The sequence below is a fragment of the Lepus europaeus genome, chromosome 8 (assembly GCF_033115175.1).
Source record: "Lepus europaeus isolate LE1 chromosome 8, mLepTim1.pri, whole genome shotgun sequence".
Taxonomy (NCBI): Eukaryota; Metazoa; Chordata; class Mammalia; order Lagomorpha; family Leporidae; genus Lepus; species Lepus europaeus.
In genome coordinates this window covers 90,158,255-90,178,890 of record NC_084834.1, presented here as the reverse complement: position 1 = coordinate 90,178,890, position 20,636 = coordinate 90,158,255, and the positions used below count along the sequence as shown (strand labels likewise).

Sequence of the window (20,636 nt, the reverse complement as noted above, 5' to 3'; positions counted from 1 at the left end):
GGGTAGTCTAGTTTGCCGAGTTGAAACACAGTTGTATTTTGGATGAATAGCACTATACAAAGATATGTTAATTTTTTTGGATGGTTATAATTATTTTTGGCTGCATGGTTCTGAAATATACACATCACATTCAAGAACTGGGCTATGGATCCCTAGAGATATGAGGAGTCTTCAGAAAATTCATGGAAAAAATGCATATTTTGTGAAGGCCATGCATAGATTTCAATTTTTTTGTGCCAATTTTTAAAATTGTATTTTTCACAAACTTTTTGAAGTGCCCTTATATTAGTTCTGTTGTCAACATGCTAGGAAGAAATGATGTGAGGCAGCCACCTCCAGCCATGGCTGCAGCCTTAGACATTACTTTGGCTACCATCCAAACACATAAGACTTGAGAAAAATGAACAAATAACCCAACACAGAATAAACATGGGCTGGTTTTATGAATCACCTTGTGGGAAAGAGAATTTAATATTATAATGATCTTAGGCTATAGTAACCTTATCCTATCAGATTATAGGAAGACATTTTTCAAATTGTAGGAAAACATCCCCCCCCCCCTTTTTTTTTGACAGGCAGAGTGGACAGCGTGATAGAGAGACAGAGAGAAAAGTCTTCCTTTTTCCGTTGGTTCACCCTTCAATGGCCGCTGCGGCTGGTGCACCGCACTGATCCGAAGCCAGGAGCCAGGTGCTTCTCCTGGTCTCCCATGCGAGTGCAGGTCCCAAGGACTTGGGCCATCCTCCACTGCACTCCAGGGCCATAGCAGAGAGCTGGACTGGAAGAGGAGCAACTGGGACAGGATCTGGCGCCCCAACCGGGACTAGAACCCGGAGTGCTGGCGCTGCAGGCGGAGGATTAGCCTAGTGAGCCGCGGCGCCGGCCAAACATTTCCCCTTGAGCTCATTTACTTTAAATTGTTTTCAGATCACAAGAATCAGTGAGCTGAAGCAGGTACTTCCCTGCTCATCTTCCAAGTCTGTCCCCAAAGCTACTAGAATGCAAGATGACTGTGTCAAAGTTTTAAAGAAAAGTTTTCCTAGTCTAAAATAAAAGCTTCTAGAACTTTCCTCCCATATTTTAGGGAATTATTTAAAAAGCTTTTCTAGAAAGAGATAAACCTGTCCCCCATTGTTTAGGCCTCAAAGCCTATTGTTACGCTGCTGGAGTTGGTGATCAGGGAAGAAAGAGAGAAAAGGAGATTTTTGGAGGTTCAGCTGGTATTTTGTGTGTGTGTGTGTTTAATTCTACCAGAATGCTGCATTCAGTTGGAGAGAGTTAGCTGAGTTGTTTGGCCCCTGTGAAAGGTTGGAGGAATCCACTGCACTAATAGCTTGAGATTCCAATGTGCCAGGAAAGCCTGAGCATCTGACCAAACATGGCATCTTCACACCAGTTACAGATTTTGCTGACTTATAATTAAGATGAATTCTTTACATTTTTGTAGATCTGAGGTCAACTTCTCTATGAGTTCCTATAGGTGAATAGGAAACTCTAATTAAACAAATTTCATAAAAATGCTTTACTTTGAGAGTTATTTGGAGGTTATTTTGGGGCTTTCCATTTAGAATTTTATTTATTTGATTTGGAGTCAGAGATAAAGAAAAGCGCGCGCATGCGAGAGAGAGAGAGAGAGAGAGAGAGAAAACCCATCACTGTTTCTCTCCCCAAATGTCCACAATGGCCAGGGTTGGGCCAGAACAGGGACCAGGAGCTGAAAATTTTATCCAAGTCTCCCACATGGATGGCAGGAACCCAACCACAGGAGCCATCAGTGCTGCCTCCCAGGGTCCACATCAGCAGGAAGCTGGAATCAGGAACACTCCAAACCTAGGAATGATAATATGGGATGTAGGTGTCTTGGGTATCATCTTAAGTGCTAGGCCAAGTGCCTGCCCTTTGAGGGTTACTTTGAATGGTGTGTTCTTATCCTTGTCGACTTTTGTTAACTCTGGGGTCATAACACTTTTATTTGAATCTAGAGGAAAGTTTACTCTATTTTAAAAAAAATAACCATTTACCACTCTTCACTCAACTCATCTTCAGGTAAAAAAATTTTTAATTGGCCACATGTTCCTTCTAAAATTTTGCCTGTTTTTTCTTTATGAACTGCAAACCTGCATTTTATACACTTTCAGTGGAATATTAGTAATTATGTAGTAGTGGTAGAGAATAGTTTAGAATGTAGTTAGTAATTTTATTATTTCTGCAATTATAGATTTGGGTACATACTTATAAAACATGTATTCCCTGGGGCCGGCACTGTGGTGCAGTGGGTTAACACCCTGGCCTGCAATACCGGCATCCCATATGGGCACCGGTTCGAGACCCTGCTGCTCCACTTCTGATCCAGCTCTCTGCTATGGCTTGGGAAAGCAGAGGAAGATGACCCAAGTCCTTGGGCCCCTGCACCCACATGGGAGACCCGGGAGAAGCTCCTAGCTCCTGGCTTCGGGTCGTCGCAGTTCTGGCCGTAGCAGCCAATTGGGGAGTGAACTATTGGACCTCTCTCTCTCTCTCTCTGCCTCTCCTCTCTCTGTGTAATTCTGACTTTCAAATAAATAAGTAAATCTTTAAAAAAAATTCCCATAAATTATCATTTTGAGAAGTGTATACATTTTGTATATAATTTTTTATTTATATAAGTTGAGCAAATTTCACGTGTTTCATCTATACAGATTTAGGAGCATAGTGAGACTTCACACCCTCCCCCCACCCCATACTCCCACCTTTGTTCCTTCTTCCTTTCTTATTCTTTAATTTTTACAATGATATACCTTGAGTTTATCTTATAATCATAAGCTTAACACTCCACTAAGTAAAGAATTAAACAAATAGTAAGAAGAAGAAAAAAAAAAACCCAAAACAAAATGTACTGTCTACATTTATGTCAATTAAGTTTAGGGACCTCAATAACTCCTTTTTTTCCTTGTTTAACATGTTATTCAGGTTTAATAAGGAAAGTCATCTGCCTGAAAAAAAATGTGTATATGTGGGAGGGAACAAGTGTTGGCTCAAAATATGCTTTGCCTAACTAAGGGATACTTGAGAAAATCACCTGGTGTTAGATATGAAAATATTTGTCTTTTTTATGGAAGGGAAGTGTAGTGATAGATTTTATGATTGCTGTTCCTAAACAAGGCAAGTCAAGTCAAGGTCATGGTCATTGCAACCTTTCTGCATAGTGCCTAAGAGAGAAGGCAGAACACAGGCACCACTGCTTGAGGCCCCTTTACTTATCTTCCTTTTGTGGCAAAGACTGGCTTTCACCAGCGGAGAGGTTGTAATTGGATTTTACCATGAAAGGAAGTTGTAATTAGATTTCTTGGCAGCTCTATGGGCTCTGTCCCAGGAAAAGCCAGGAAAGAGGCCTGGATGTCTGTTCCTTCAGCTGAAAACATTGCCCAGCCAAGTCTGCAGAGAGGGGTCTAACAGTCTCAGGTAGAAATGGCCATGCATGTGGTCAACCATCTCCAGTCTCTGATGGAACAATCCTAGCTTTGGGTCTAGTGCATGGTGTTCCAGGTAAAAGGTGGAAAGCTGTGTGTGTGTGGTAGTCAAATACTAGTGGGACATTGGATTTCGTAGGAAACACAGGGCATTCCCTGAATGAAACCCTGAGACTGTTCCCTGTCTCTTTGTCTTGTAGTTTCTATTCCTAAAGTTTGGCACAACATCATTCTAAAACATTATTCTCCATTTAGGTCTAGTAGTGGACTTATATGGCCAGAATACATTTTGGGTACTGTGGTTCATGTGTACCTTTTTTTTTATAATTGCTTCCATTTCAGTTTCTATGGTATTTTCTAGAAATTCACATTAGAGTAAGTTTGGATTCTATTTTTGCATTTGATTTCTTTTCAGTTCCAATTTTTTTAGAACACTATTTAATTCAGAACATTGAATTTAAAGACATTTTATTTTTGAAGTTCTGCATATTACCTCACCTCTTACATCTACTTAGCATAACCATCTGTCTCCCCTGGCCACTCCTTGTTTCACTGTAGTCCTCTCTCTTTTGATCCTCATTCTCTTTTCCTTTTCTCCCAAGCATTAGCAAGCTATCTGAACATGCAACTAGCATACAAAAACAGTCATTGTACCTCTGGAAGAGGGAGCAGGAGTCTTCCTTTATATCAGCCACGTCAATGACTCCTTGAAAATTATTGTGCTGGTAGTTATTGCCTCAAGACTTTCTGATTGAATTTTCCTCTGTTGTTAAGATCCCCAGGTAACCAAACCCTCCATCCTTGGTTCCTGAGCTGGAAATCTCTGCAAAACTCACAACACCTCCTCCCTCCCTCCAGACCAAGGGGACTTGCTTAATGTTTTTGGTTTTTCAAGGTACATGATGACTACTTGATATCTCTTGATATTATTTATCTCCTCTTGTCTAAAGTCAGTTGAACTGAGAAAGACATACCAGGTACCCTGGAAGAAGGAGAGATTCTCATTGACTGTTTTACCTCTAATTTTTTTTCCTTGTTACTAATAGCATATAATTTCCTGAAGTGTTGACATCTATGCTTCCAAATAAGGCCAGGTATCTTCTGTTGAATTCGTTTATATCAGAGGAAGCTTGTAGGCTGCTATTTTTAGTAAGCATTATAACCATGGAAAAATTTCCTTTCTGGAAAATGTAGTAAACAAAATGATTATAGCTACTTCATGATCAGGCTCCAACAGAGCTTTCTCCTTCCCCTTGTTTTTATATGATAGGCAAAGACTTTGTTATCTGAGAGCAAATCTCTTTGCCACGTTTTGGCTGGTGCATACGTGCTGCTACCTGATCCACAGTTAACTCTGATGCTTTAGGGCTTTTAAAGTATTAATGAGTCTCTGGGGAGAGGTCTATGGCTTGGCATTGAAGTCATCTGAAGGCTGTAAAAGATACTCTTCTATTTTGAGTTCTCCGCTGAGTCACCATCCAGCTGTCCCAGCCCTGGGAGCATAGGTGATAAATCCAGACTTTTCTGGACCTCCTGATCTTCATTTGCCATCATCCTTCCTAACTGAACCTACTGCCATGCGGGTCCCAGCTAGTGACAGATGCGGCTTCCACCTGCCAGGGCTTTGGTAACCAGAGTTCCACAGAGACATCATAGATACGTTAAAGCTGAATCTGGCAGTGGATGTATACATAGAGTGCTCGGGGAAGAGGGTTTTATGACGAGATGCTTAGGGTGTGCAGCTTTCACTGGCCTGCCCTTGCTCTTGGAGAAGATGGCCTTCTCTGACTTTCTCAAATTGGCCAGAGATCGCTCCTGCTACAGGGTCTTTGAAAAAGGTATTCTCACCCTTGAAATTCTCTTGCCAGCACCCACTCCTCTCATCTACGGCCAACCACCACATGCTTGAGCACACACACACAACACACACACACAGAACTAACCTCCATTCAGTCTTCACATCAGGGACAGCCTTCGGTGACCTTGGCCCAAGGTCAGGCTCCTATGCTCTCATGGCACTCATTTCGGTATATAATCACATACTGTATGTGTTCAAATACAATGTGAGCTTTTTACCCTCTCCCCCTACCCCCAATCATGCTATGGAAAAGAGGGATTTGTTTTATATTTCTAAGTGCTTCTAACATCTCTCACATTATAAGGCACTGTCTCCTTTACTTCATCTTGAACAACAAAGTACCATCTGGGAAAAGAATCTGAAACGATTTCAAGTAATACTTGTTTGTTTGCTTATTTTTAACAAAACAAGATTTATTTAACTCTGCTGCAGCCAGGAGGGGGACTCCAAGACAGGCAGACTCCAAGTAATACTGCTCTTAGAAATATCACCTTGGCAGAATAGGTGAGAAACAAGACATAGGCATTCAAAGCAGATTTAGCTGTTATTCTTGAGGTATGACTTCATTATTACAAGAGTTAGAATTATCCGATTTTAGAAAATCACCGTTGCAGATACAAGTGGTTTAATATAAGCCCTTTACAGAACACTGGGAAAAGTGCTATGGTCAGCATCACCACTGACTGAGGACTTGGGCCTGCGGATTAACTTTGCAGCATCAGCAGGTTTCTAAAGGTGTGTCACAAACAACATGTGCTCTGTACCAGGTCATACAGAGTAGATCCAGTGAACATGGACTCTGATGTTACAGATGCTTATGAAGAGTTTTAACAAAACTATTTCATGCACTGTGAGAATGGGAAAAGTAATTTTTATAAGTAAAAAAATTTACAGTGAAATAGATTTTAAATATGTATGTGTAACAATAGATTAAATATCATAACCAAAAACTTTGGTGGAGGATCGTTTCATTGGATAAATCAAAGAGGGCTTCCTGCCCAAGGTCACCTTATGTTTTGGGCATATGCAGTTTTCATTAATGTGATGATTTGATTAGTGACTGCCTCCCTAGGGACACGTTGATCTCCACAAGAGCACAGCCCCTCTCTACTCTGACTTCCATTTGCATCTCTGGCATTTCACAAGGTATACAACATGGAATACGTTAGTTGTTTGGGCCAAAAGATAAAATTATTACTTACTTATATAATTGCGTGACCCAGAAAACACTGCAGAAAGTAAAACAGAAACCTTAATAAAAGGCATTTTGATGAAAGATGTTTTAACACCTTTTGCCCTAGTGTTAACCAATTTGAGGAAAACAATGTAGACAAATCATAATATTCTTTTTTTCCTTTAGAAACTCAAGGTTCTTATTTATGCCATGATAATTCTGAGGCCACTGTTGGTTACAGTTTACTTCCTGGGAGATTTCAAGTTCAAAAAGGCCATTCCCATTACAGTTAGATGTAACCATGGAAAGAATTACAATAACCACTACTTGTTGAGAGTTTACATCCATTATTACAGCTAATCCTACAATGATCTTATGCATTGGCCGCGTTTTCTGTTTAACAAATGGGGGAGACTGAGGCTTTGAGTTCAGAATCCAACCCTTACCATGGGTTGGATGATGGGAAAACAGAGACAGAGTGGAGAGTATGAAGGCCGAGTTTCGCATCCAGGCAGCTTGCCCCAGCATTGCCCTGGCTAACTGCTATACTACTGTGGGGCCCATCATGAAGACAGGAGGAGGCAGTGGGATCTGGGAAAGTAGGTTTACAGTATGTGTTATCAGGGAAGCCGTGTCTATTTCTCTTCTTTTGCCTTCGCTCTTGTTTCTCCCCTGCACCCCACAGTAAACTGGCCATGGTTTTAATAGCTTTCTTGTTCATCTTCTTAATACCTATTCACTAAACCTTTAAAGGAAACATTTAGCTACTGCAATGTGTGTACGTAAGTTGGTTGCATAATAGGAGGGAAACAGGCCATGCCTGGAGCCTGCATTTCTAAAGAAGGATTTTAAAGCAGACTAAGAGATGTTTCACAGAGAGTCATGAGGCCCGAGTCTCTCCATCCCCTTTCATCGCTATGACGACAGGGTGCTCCTGCTACACACAGCCAGAAAAAGCAGCTGACATTTCAATGCTAGGAACATGGGGGAGAGGTTTACCCAAACAAAACACATTGACAAAAGCTAAACAAAAAAGCCCCTTTCGTTTGAATTTCAGTTGAAGAGGAAAAAATAACCTCCTAGAACAAGTCAAAACCCCATTCTTGCCTTCAGAAAAGACACGAAAGGAAAAACGCTGGAGGCCTTCTCCCCTGTCCAAGTAGGCCAATAAAACAGAACTGACTGCACCGCGGCCTTTCTTCTCTCTCTGCGCACTGGCAAGGCGACTCAGCAAACTCTCCTTGGTTTCCTTTGACTTGGCCATTAAGAAGCTGCTAATTGAAGGAGTGGTAGGGACTCACAGTAACAAATGCCTCATGTGGAGCCTCCCCAGGGAACGGCAGGAGTGCCACATTTCTTTGGATTAAAGACAAAAGACAATTCAAACATTATTTCCTTCTTGTTTCCCAATTTTGGGACCAGTTACATTATCCCTGACATAAGACCTCTGCTAGGCAGCCAGGAAAATCCCTACCCCCGCTCCAGGTCTAGATCTCTGTTGGGTGCTATACTTGGCATTGGATAAACATCTTTGATTCCTACCACAATGCAAATTGTGGATAATACCACCATTTTGCTTCTTGGGTGGGTAAACTGAGTCCTGGAGGCATGAAGTGATGGCCCAATCTCACACAGCTTGTCAGAGGCAGAGTTAGGATTCCAGCCCAAGTGTATCACGCTCCCAAGCTACGCTCTGTCCACGTTGCTGAGCTGCCTCACAGGCATAGACCTGGCACTGGCATTTTATTACAGAGCAAAATGTGTACAGATGCAGAAAGAAACCCTGAGGGAAATCCTGGAGTCAGTTCTCTTTCTGCAGGGCTTTGCTAGGGCCATACCTTTCTGAATTCAATTCCTACAGCAAATCTCTGAGGAAGCTACTTATTTTATGATCTCCGTTCCACAAATGAGGGGACTGAGGCACAAAGGAGATAAGGCATTTGCCAAAGTCACAGAGCTATTTAGTAGTAAAGCCTGGACATAAACCAGGTCTATGGTGTCTTCTATAAACTAGGTCTATGCAGCCAAATATGGACCAGTCCATGATCTCATTCCCTCTGTTGGACCTGCTCCTTACCTTGGGAGCAATCAGTCAAGGTCATACACTCTGATGCCAAAGACAAAACCCAGGCTAGCCCAGGTGGCCTTGCCATGGCAAGTTCAGCTTTGTGTTTGGCAGAAGGTGCTCTGTAGGTCTTGTAAGAACCGGACCCCAACCTGGTTGGGCATCTTTTGGGTAGCCAGGCCTACAGGGAAATTCCCCTGGATTTGTGAGGTTCCCTGTGTCTTCCACTGAAGATCATTCTGGAGTAAAATATGAGGGCTAAGGACATCAGGTCTTTGAACAAGCTGTCTGTGTTCTTCTGGGAGGAAACCGCTTCCCAGTGTGTCCTGGACATTGTGCTAACCTTCCCTAAGCTAGCAGTGTCCATGCCCTGTTACAAGCCAACTGAGTAAACATAGCCAAGAGGAAATAAAATGAATGATGTTTTGGACTTGTCCAGATACATATCACCAGTCATTTCATCTCTGTCATCACCGTTTATTATTTTTACTTAGATGATAAGTGAAACTGTGCCATGAGAGGATATTGGGGATTAAGTCCCAAAGGACCTGGAAAGGAATCCCTACCAGCATATTCTGAGCACGGAATGCACCAAAATTCTCTGAAAGAAAAAGCCAGTATTCATGAGTAACACATCCATATGCTTTTCCAAAATGCGGAAAACAGCATTTGTTGATTGGCTATAAGTAGATGATATAGATTGTGCTGCTTTGCTAAGTCCTGCTGTATGATCAGAAATACCAATGTAAGTCTTCCCTAACAGATATGCATATTTTAATAGTCATAGTTTACAGTACTCATACCCACCAAGGTTTGAGTAAGCTGTGAACTGAAAAAGCTGGTGTCCACGAGAAAGGGGGGACTTTTTTAAAAAGAGAGTTCTGTTGAATTAGACTGAATGGACATTTCTGTTCAGTGTGCTTAGGCCCTGGGCCAGAGGAGAGCTCAGATACTATGCCAAGGTGACATATTTAACCTCTTTACAGATGAAACGCAGAGCAGAAGAGATGCTCTTTCTGCAGTACCTCATGGTGCAGAGTTTCAGCACTATTGATCTGAGATCAAAGTATGGTTTTCTCCTGCAGGGTGACCTTCAGCAGCTGCAGGAATGAGTGAGCAGGACTTGCAGTATTGCTTTTATGCTAATATCTGACAATAGTACAACCATCATGATCTCTTTAGCTCTTTAATACCCCATCTCCCACTGTGGCGTTTCCAAATGAAACGTCATTGGGAATTGGAGAAATTTTATGTCTGTGTGTGCGTTTTATCAAATAATAGTAGGAGGCAAGAGAAAGCTATAAAGCAATAAGAGGGAATTAGGAAAGGGATAACAGTCACAAAGATGTAAAAATAATCAAATAAGGATATATTAATGGGGTTTTTCCTACGCTTTGGAAAAGCAGAATATCTCATTTCCACATTTGGGTACAGACTAGGAATAGGGTGGTGACTGAATAGCTTTTAGATAATTTAAACATGGAAAATATAAAAATCATTTGATTTGAAAGTTAAAAAAACACATGACTTTCCTTTTAGTTTCTTTTATATACTTGGTAAAGTATTTCAGGCTTCACTACATCTAAATGCTACGCTGGCTAACAAGACTTTTGCATTTGTATTCTTGGTCTTTACTAAAGCCACTGTCATTTATTAATACTTACTGTTCAATTTTGAAGGAAGAAAGGAAATATGAAAACAAGTGATAAAATTCTCTATTGGTAGTTTTTTTTTCTAAATCATGCGAAGGGGTTTTTAATAAACAAATGACTTTTTAGTATTTAGGCAAAAGCGTTAGCTTTATCAGGTCATGCAAATCAGCTGAATAAATGGAATTAGAGAAGACAATACATTTATTAAAATTTACCTTCAGGTAGCTGACTGGAGCAGAGAGCCCTGGTTGAAGATGGAAGTTGAATGCCCGCTTTGCACACAGCCAGGAAATCAAAGTTTGACAAATACCCAAGAGAAACTCTTTAAATCCCTTCCCTCGTTAGCTCTGCTTCTTTGCCCAGAAGCGCATTCAAGTCTATTGGAGTTGAAATTCTGCTGTTCTGTCAACTAGTCAGGGTCTGAAGTGACAGGCGAGAATTTGGAGGTCGGCACAGGCTGTCATCGTTTTTGTTGCAGATTCCTGGATTTCTCCAGCAGGCTGGCCCCCAGGAGGGCGCGATGTGCAGCACAGGGAGCGCAAACCCGGAGGGAAGCCGGGAACTCTGCTGGCGTGGAGGGAGTTAACCGCCCTCCCCTGGAAGCCCTTGTTCTCAGTCTCATAACTTGGCTAGAATATAAGCACTTGGCTCTGTATGCGTTTTTTTTTTTCCCCCCTTCTGGAAGGTTTTGTAAGCAAGATCCCTTTTGGGGGGAGTTTTATTTTAAGACTTTGAAAAGAAGCTCCATGCTGTTGTTTCTTCCTAAAGGAAATTGGGGGGTAGGAATTAAATGGGGGTGGGGGCGGGGAGCAGAATGGCAGCAGATGTACTCTGGAAGTGCCATTCTCACGGGTACTCTGGGTTTTAATAGCACAGCACCGTCAGATCCTTTAACTTCTCTTTGAATGAGCTTCAGAAATTTACCGTGCACGTGAGCCATCACTCCTTGTATCGTAGATCACTCCTTAGCCCTGTTAAGATGTTGCAGTATATAGATTGTTCTCCTGCTACAGCTCCCTACTGTGATGCCATGTTTGAATGGTTGGTCTGTAAGAAGTTTCTCCTGAAATGTGACCGGAGGTGGTGGCTTATTTTTGACCTGGCATTCTGGTTATTTATATACAGGTCCTTCTTCTTCTACTGCTACTTCCACACTTCCTGCTTGTTTATTATGTGTCAGACATCGTGCTAACAGCTTTTTATGCATTGCATCACTTGATCCTCACAAGTGTATCCAAGGTGAATTTCACAGTGTTCTCATTTGAGGGGTAGTGTGGTATAGTGGTGAAGTCTGCAGGTGTGGTGGACAGGTAGCTGGGGCTTGTGTCCTGGTTTCCCTACTCCCTAACTGTGTGACCTTGGACAAGATACATAACACCTTTCAGCTTCAGGGCTATCTATGAGATGCAGATGCAAATATGAAAACGATAATGTTATCTAGCTCAGTCATTGTGAGTTTTAAGTAAGTGAATATAACTATATAGATCGCTCTGTACCACCTACCAGGCACTCAATATATGGAGTTCTTATGGTTTGCATAAGAAGAAATAAAAGCTGGGGGAGGCTGAATGGTTCCCAAATCAATTACCTTGATCAAGGGCTACACTTGTACTACTCTACTGTAATATCTGAGCTATAATACTTTTATCCTATCTTTTTCTGAGCATGCTATTGGCTCCTTGAAGGTAGAGGATGCAGCTCCTCTTTAGTCTCCAGGTGCCTAACACAGAGCTTTGCACATTGTAAATATTGCATTAATATCAGATGAATGGTTATAATTAAATTTAGCTTTTCTAAAGGAATGCCAAAGGCTGACCAAAAACTAAACAAAATGATTCAAAACAAAATAGAAATAAACAAAACCTCCCAACTATAATTCCAGACAATCTCGACGAACATGCCCTCAGCCTAATCTTTCAAAGCACTTTTAGAAACATTTGCCATCTTTATGTTATAAACACTGTGAGTGAGAGGTAATAGGAATTATCTCTAGTTTGCAGTTGGGGGAATTTGGGAGCAGAGGAAACTGGGCAGTTTGCCTAGGAACCAAAAACAAGTCGCAGTGCAGCTGGGAACCGTCTCACAGCTCCAGAATCAGGATGACTTACTCCCAGCTGCCTTTCCAGGGACAGGAGGAAAGGATGTGACGTCCTCCTTTTGCCCTAGACAATGCGATGTTTTTCCTTGGCCGGCTCCTCAGAGGAAGCGTGAAGGGATGGGCTGTGTTCGACGTTCCTTCTCCCCTGCCTCTGTGCACATCTGTGGTCAGGAGTGTGGGAGGCATAGGCACCATTTCTCCAGCGATCTCCTGCAGGGCACAGGCGTGGCAGGACTGTTGCAGGATATGTGCTAAGGCCTGTCTGAGGATCATGTCCTGGCTGCTTAAAGGAAATTTTCTTCGGGACCCAACACTGTTTGTTCTAGCTAGCATTTCTCCTTTATCTGAGAGGTCTCTACGAGGTTGATTCAGGTAATTATGTCAATTCCATGAGAATGTAGAGGACGTTTTAGCTAGAAGGCTATGGAAAAAAGATTTGATGGATTCAAACTGTTTACTTACTACTGAAGTTGATATTTTCTGTTTCCTATGGAATCATCAAAATATATTCTCTAATAGAAACTGTCAATATACAAATTATTTGGTTAAAGCAAGCTGGTTACATCTCTTAAATGTAAAAGCTCATTTGTAAGGGGCAAGGCTTGAGAATTTTGACTCATTTCTACAGATTTTCTTATTAATCTATAACATAATTAAAAAAATCCAACTAGATAAGAGAGAAAAATGAATTAAAAATACATAAAAGGCCCTTGAATTCACAATGTCTTTCAACTATGACTTTATTTTGGGAATTTTCATTGGCAGCTATCCAGACGCTTATTGTTTCTGAAGCTGTCATTTCTAAAACGGTTTACAGCTCATAGAGCTGAGGACAATAAACCCACAACAACACCCACCTACCAGCTGGGGCTGTCGATCAGATTTAGAAAATGTGTGCAGTCTCCAAATGTGACGGGGAACTTTGACAAAGAGCTTCTCACGTTATTGGTCCATAGAATGTCAGTGCTGGTCAGAGGCACCACAAACGCCAGCAGCGAACTTGGAATTCTGCTTTTAACTCTTTAGTGTTGGGATTTCTTGTGGGAAGCAGATGAAAGCCTCAGCCAGCTCCCAGAGCCTACTATGAACCTCCCCCACTCAGCTCCTGCTCCAGCCAGGGTATCTGTGATGTGAAGAACTCCTAATCCAGGGAAGGACCAGGCCCAGTATGCATGGGTTCTGTGTAAGTGGATTCAACCAATCACAGGTTGAAAATTTTGAGAGGCCGGCACTGTGGTGTAGTGGGTAAAGCTGCCACCTGCAGTGCCGGCATCCCAAATGGGCACCAGTTCGAGACCTGGCTGCTCCACTTCTGATCCAGCTCTCTGCTATGGATTGGGAAAGCAGTAGAGGATGGCCCAAGTCCCCTGCACCCATGTGGGAGACCTGGAAGAGGCTCCTGGCTCCTGGCTTCAGATCGACACAGCTCCGGCCCACTGGAGAGTGAACCAGTGGATGGAAGACACCTCTCTCTCTCTCTCTCTCGCTCTGCCTCTCTGTAACTGCCTTTCAAGTAAATAAATAAATCTTTTTAAAAAAATATTAATTTATTTATTTGAAAGTCAGAGTTACACAGAGAAAGGCAGGGAGAGAGAGAGAGAGAGAGGTCCTCCATCCACTGGTTCACTCCCCAATGGGCCATAACAGCCAGAGCTGTGCTGATCTGAAGCCAGGAGCCAGGAGCTTCTTCCGGGTCTCCCACACAGGTGTAGGGCCCAAGGACTTGGGCCATGTTCTACTGCTTTTCTAGGCCATAGCAGAGAGCTGGATCAGAAGTGGAACAGCCAGGACTCAAACTGGCATTTATATGGGATGCCGACACTGCAGGCAGCGGCTTGACCTATTATGCCACAAAGCCAGCCCCAAATAAATAAATCTTAAAAAAAAATTTGTTGAAAAAAAAAAAACCCCTCATCTGTGCTGAATATGTACCAACTTTTTCCGTGTGATTATTCCCTAAGCAATACAGCATAATAATCATTTAATAGCACTTGCATTGTATTAGATATTATTAGTAATCTAGAGATGATTTAGGGCATATGGTAGGATGCACATGGGTTATATGCAAATATCACGCCATTTTATGTGGGACACTTGAGTGTTTGCCCTCCGTGGAGGGGTTGGGAGTGTTCTGGAACCAAGCCCCTGTGGATGCCGAGTGATGAATGTAATCAAGCCCAAGCATATAATGCACTTCTTTGTTCATGGTACGAATCTCCAGTTGAGTCATGAGAGAAATAGCATAGTTCCCGCCGTTTAGGCGTCTGAGAGAAAATACATGCGCCCAGTGGCAAAGGTCCCATGATTCCCGGGGAGTAGTGAGAACCATGGGTAGGGAGGCAATGTGGGTGGAGGGAAGCTGTAGTGACAACAGGATGTCCCTAACAATCTTGACCGGGGCTTGGCCTGTATGGCCCTGTTCCCTGCTTACCCTCTGTGTTAGTTTGCTAGCGCTACCGTAACAGAATACCACAGACCCGGTGGCTTACACAGCAGGTTTATTCTCTCACCGTTCTGGGGACTAGAGAGTCCAGAACATGGTGTTGACAGGTTTGCTTTCTCCTGAGGCCTCTCCCGTTGGCTTGCAGGTGGCTGGCCCTCTTACTGGGTCCTCATACCTCTCCCACTCTGTGTGTGGTGCCGCTTCCTCTTCTTTATAAGGAGACATCCTGTTGGACTAGGGCCTCAGCCTTAGGATTCCATTGAACATTATTCACCCTTTTAAAGGCCCTATCTGCAAGTACAGCCACATCGGGGGTTAGGGCTTCAATACACATGGGAAGCAGCTCAGTGCATAACACCTCATTATGTCTTTTTGACCTCGATGGTTAGCTCTCAGTAGGTCTTGCTTCCAACACTTGGGTCTCAGTTCTGCTTAGCTGCTCTTCAGTCTCCCCAGGGCCCCAACGTGACCATTGCATCCCTGCACCGGACTCCTTCGGGTCACTCGGCTGACTTTTGGTTATGAACTCACAGCCTCAGTTTCTGAATACAGGCTCTCGCTGGAGTTAATGGTAGCCAGCCTCTGCCAGCCCTTGTTCTTGTTCTTTTTTTTGCTTGTTTTAAAGGTTTATTTGTTTATCTGAAAGGGAGGAAAAGACAGAAAAGACAGGAGACAGAATCTTCCATCTGCTGGTCCACTCCCTTGGGGTGTCCAACATAGGTGGAGTCTCCTGTCCTCCCAGACACATTAGCAAGGAGCTAGATCAGAAGCAGAACAGCAGAGGCTTGAACCAGTGCTCTGATATGTGATGCTAGTGTCACAGGTAGTGGCCTAACCTTCTGGCCACAATGCTGGCCCCCTCCGCCAGCCCTTCTGTAGGCTTGAATACACCTTGCATCAAATCTTCAGGAGAGGCTTGACAAACGGGAAGCAATTAACAAGAGAGTAATAAAATGGGTACAGTGATCTGCTAAATATAATATGGATGATGTAATTCACTGTCATTATTCTCGTAATAACATTTGAGGCAAAAGAAACAAATACAAAAGGAGAAAGATAGGTTAGGGCTACACGTATTTTAGATACCAGGCTAAGCAGTTTGGCTTTTATCATTGGTAAAAGGGAGTATGGATGGTGTTCCCATTGAAGGTTAGGAAATGTAGGAAAAGCATTGGCCAGGTTAAGTTTTGCTGCAGTGAGAAATAATCCCAAAATGTCAGGGTAATTTGCTTTCCTCTTTATGCTCCATGTTTTTTGAAGATCTGCTGCATTTCCGTTGTGTGTCTTCATTCTGGGATTCCTGCTGAAGGGGAAGTATCCTTGATAGAAGCAAAAGAGATTTGCAGATTGCCTGCTTTTTTTTTTTTTTTTAAAAAAAGATTTATTTTATTTATTTGAAAGACAGAGTGACAGAGAGAATCTTCCAATTTCTGGTTTATTCCCCAAATGGCCATGACAGCTAGGGCTGGGCCAGGCTAAAGCCAGAAGCCTGGAATTCAACCTGGATCTCCCAAGAGGGTGACAAGGACCCAAGTACTTGAGCCATCATCTACTGCTTCCCAGATGCATCTGTACGGTGTTGGATTGGAACTGGAGTAGCTAGGACTTGAACCACCACTCCAATATGGGATGTAGGCATCCCAGGTGGTGATTTAACCCATTATGCCATAACGTCCACCCCCAGAAAGTAGATTTTTATTAGGGGTGGAAAAAAAAGTTTTAAAGTTTTAGGAAAAAAGAGGAAAAGTAGATAGAAGGGGCAGAAGCCAGATTTGAAACAGGGGGGGAAGGCAGAAGAAATAAAGAGGGCAAGAGAAAGGGAAGTTGGACAAAAATAAGAGGCAGCTGTGTAAAAGACACAAATAAATGACAGAACTGGGGCAACAGAACTGTACAGCAATCCCAATGCCAATCCCATGCTTACATATACAGTTGTGAGAGGTGTGTATCGCTTTCCTAGGACTGTCTTACTAAATTACTACCAACTACAGAAATGTTTTCTTGATGTTTTTGAGGCTGACAGTGGGAACTGAAGTGTCAGCAGGCAATGCTCTTGTGAACACTCTAGGGAAGAATATTTCCTTCACTCTGCCTGGCTCCTGAGCACTCCCAGAAATGCTTGGGGTACTTCTTGGCTGGGAGCTGTGGCACACCCCTTTGCGCTCCCATCTTTGCAGATCTCTCTCCCTGTGTGTCTTCTGAATCTCATTATGTTCTCTTCACCCATAAGGATGCCAGTCATTGGATTTACAGTCTACCATAACCCATTATGACCTCGTCTTAACTTATTACATATGGAAAGGTCACCTTCTCAATATAGGAAGGGTTGAGACTTGACCATGACTTTTGAGGGTCACTACTCATTCCATGTTAGTGTACTCTCATACTCCTAAAATTCATGTCTTTCCCATGTGCAAACTATGTTTGTCCCACCCCAACATTCCTAAGCCATTCCGGCGTAAAGTTCCAAATCTCATCTTACTACCATCCACTCAGAAAGTCTCCAATCTCATCACTAAGCCAGTCATGTGTGACACTCTAGGTGTGATTCATTGGGACAAAATTCCTCTCTGTCAATGAGACTAGAAAGCAACGACATAAAATAGACTTCTTCGTTCTGAAAGGGAGAAAATGGAAGCAGTAATAGTACTACTTGCTCCAAGTAAAACCACAACTGAGCAGGGCCAATTCTATTACCTTCCAGGCCTGAGTAAAATCCTCAGGTCCCATGTTCTTCCCTCTAGGCCTGCAGAGGCCCCACTGGCATCTGAGCCACCTCGGGAGTTGGATTACTTTGCTAAGGCTGCCCTAACATGATGCCAAGGCTGGGTAGCCTAAACAACAGATGTTGATTTTTTTTTTAAGATTTATTTTATTATTTTTATTTGAAAGACAGAGTTACAGAGATGCAGAGGCAAAGAGAGGAGAGAGAGAGAGAGAGGGAGAGAGAGGTCTCCCATCCACTGGTTTACTTCCCAGATGGCTCCAACAGCCATAGCAGAGAGCTGGATAGGAAGTGGAGCAGCTGGGACTCGAACTGGTACCCATATGGGATGCCGGCCTTGCAGGTAGTGGCTTTACCCTCTATGCCACAGCTCCAGCCTAGAGATGTTGATTTTCTCAGAGCTGCAGAGACCAGGAGTCTGAGATCAAGATGTCAAGAGGGTTGCTTTCTTCGGAGGCCTCTCTCCTCAGTTTGCAGGTGACTGTCTTCTTGTGTCCTCACGTGGTCTGCTTTCTCTGTGCCCGTGTCCTATTCTCTTCCTGTAAAGGTACCAGTCATATTGAATTAGGGCACATCCGTATGGCTTCCTTTGACCTAAATAAGGTCCTATCTTCAAATAGAGTCACTTGTGACTTATGAATTTTGTGATGGGCAATATATAATTTAGTTCATCAGAGGGGTCATTCCCCCTTTTACTTGAAGGCTAGCACATCTCTGCAGGCAGGTAAGGTTTTGGAAGTCACAGCCATCATTTTGCCCCACTTCTGAGCTTTGATCCCATTGTTTCTGGGGTCATAACACTTTTTTTTTTTGGACAGGCAGAGTCAGACAGTGAGAGAGAGAGAGAGAGAGAGAGACAGAGAGAAAGGTCTTCCTTTTCTGTTGGTTCACCCCCGAAGTGGCTGGCGCGTTGCGCTGATCTGAAGCCAGGAGCCAGGTGCTTCCTCCTGGTCTCCCATGCAGGTGCAGGGCCCAATCACTTGGGCCACCCTCTATTGCCTTACTGGGCCACAGCAGAGAGCTGGACTGGAAGAGGAGCAACCGGGACAGAATCTGGTGCCCCAACCAGGACTAGAACCTGGAGTGCCAGCGCTGCAGGCAGAGGATTAGCCAAGTGAGCTGCAGTGCCGGCTGGGGGCTCATAGCATTCTTAAAAACTTTCTTGGTATCTCATGCAATTCACAGAGGTCTAAATCCGCAAAAAAGAAGAGTCTTTCACAGATTTTTCCTGGATAAGCCTATCTATATTTATGGCTTCTGCTGAGAAAATTTATTGGATCCCTAGGTCATTCTCACATGCCTAATTGCTCCGAATTGCTGTAGTAAAAAGTTGTCCAGCCATACCCTTGGTATTTTCCTCAAGCATGCATTCTCATCTTTTTGCTATCTTTTGCTAGGAGTTTTCACAATAATTCAATTATTAGCATTGACTCCTTTTCATTTTTTAAAAATTTATTTATTTATTTAAAAGGCAGAGTGAGCAAGCAAGAGAGAGAGAGCTCATCCATTCATTGGTTCACTCCCCAAATGCCTGGAACAGTCAGAGCGAAGCCAGGCTTAAGTCAAGAGCCTGGAACTCCATCTGGGTCACTCATGTGGGTTGCTGGTGTCTCAAGTAGCAACTTAACCCACTGTGCCACATGGGCAGCTTCTCCTTTTTCTTCCCTTTCTCCTCTTTCTTATTCTTCCTCCTCCTCTTCCTCCTCTTTTTCCCCTTCTCCTCCTTCTTTTTAAAGAGTTAGGATTTATCCTTGTTGAGTATTCCTACAAGATTTATTTTTTATTTTATTTATTTTTAAGATTTATTTAATTGAAATGCAGAGTTACAGAGAGGCAGAAGCAGAGAGAGGTCTTCCAAATGCTGGTTCACTCCCCAGATGGTGGCAATGGCTGGAGTTGCGCCGATCCGAAGCCAGGAGCCAGGAGCCAGGAGCTTCTTCTGGGTCTCCCTCGTGGGTGCAGGGGCCCAAGGACTTGGGCCATCCTCTGCTGCTTTCTCAGGCACATTAGCAGGGAGCTGGACTGGAAGTGGAGCAACTGGGACTTGAACCAGCTCCCATATGGGTTGCTGGTGCCTCAGGCTGGGGCGTTAACTTACTGCACTACAGTGCTGGCACCAACACCAGCTTCTAGCATTGGTTCCTTTTTGCTTAATAATGTCTCCCTCCACTTATTTGTTTCTTCCTGTATTTTATAGCAAGAGGAAGCCAGATCACACTTTCCATTCTTTGGAGATTTCTCAGGTCCCTCATTTAGGAGTTCTGCTTCCCAAGAGTAGAACATAATTCAGCCAACTTCTTACCACTTTATAACAAGGACCACCTTTCCTCCAGTATCAAATGACGTGTTCATCATTTCTTCCTGCATCCTCAGCAGAAGCACCTCCAACTCATATTTCTACCAACTTCCTGTTCATGGTAATATGAGTATTATATTCCCTAAGAAGATAGATTTATCTACGGTTCTCCTTTTTGCTTTCTGAGCCCTCACCCAGATCTCCTTTGATGTCCATATTTCTACCAACAATCTCCTTTTTTTTTTTTTTTTTTGACAGGCAGAGTGGACAGTGAGAGAGAGAGACAGAGAGAAAGGTCCTCCTTTGCCGTTGGTTCACCTTCCAATGGCCGCCGCGGCCGGCACACTACAGCCGGCTCACTGCAGCCGGCGCGACACGCTGATCCGAAGCCAGGAGCCAGGTGCTTCTCCTGGTCCCCCATGGGGTGCAGGGCCCAAGCACTTGGGCCATCCTCCACTGCCTTCCCTGGCCACAGCAGAGACCTGGCCTGGAAGAGGGGCAACCGGGATAGAATCCTGCACCCTGACCGGGACTAGAACCCGATGTGCCAGCACTGCAAGGCGGAGGATTAGCCTATTGAGCCACGGTGCCAGACTACCAACAATCTCTTCAAGATAATCTAGGTTTTTTTCTATCATGTTTCAGAATTCTTCTAACTACTACCAACCATTACCGTTATCCAGTTTGAAAGCCATTTCAACATTTGTAGGAAGCTGTAATAGTAACATCCCACTCAGTACCAAAATCTGTTGTCAGTTTTCTAGAGCTGTCATTGACAAATTGCTATTATCTGCCTGGTTTAAAGCAACAGAAATGTTTTTTCTCCCTATATTCCGGAAGCTAACAGTCTAAAATTAAAGCATAGGCATGGTTACT

General features: G+C 43.3%; 1 protein-coding gene across 1 annotated transcript in view; it reads right to left on the bottom strand.

The window, feature by feature from the left end:
* SPARCL1 (SPARC like 1) overlaps positions 1-10,750 on the bottom strand; it is a 47,554-nt gene extending 36,804 nt beyond the window's left edge. The window contains exon 1 of the mRNA XM_062199174.1: positions 10,414-10,750. The gene's annotated coding sequence lies outside the window, so the exon portion shown is untranslated. The remainder of the gene's footprint in view (positions 1-10,413) is intronic.
* Between the last annotated feature and the right edge of the window lie 9,886 nt (positions 10,751-20,636).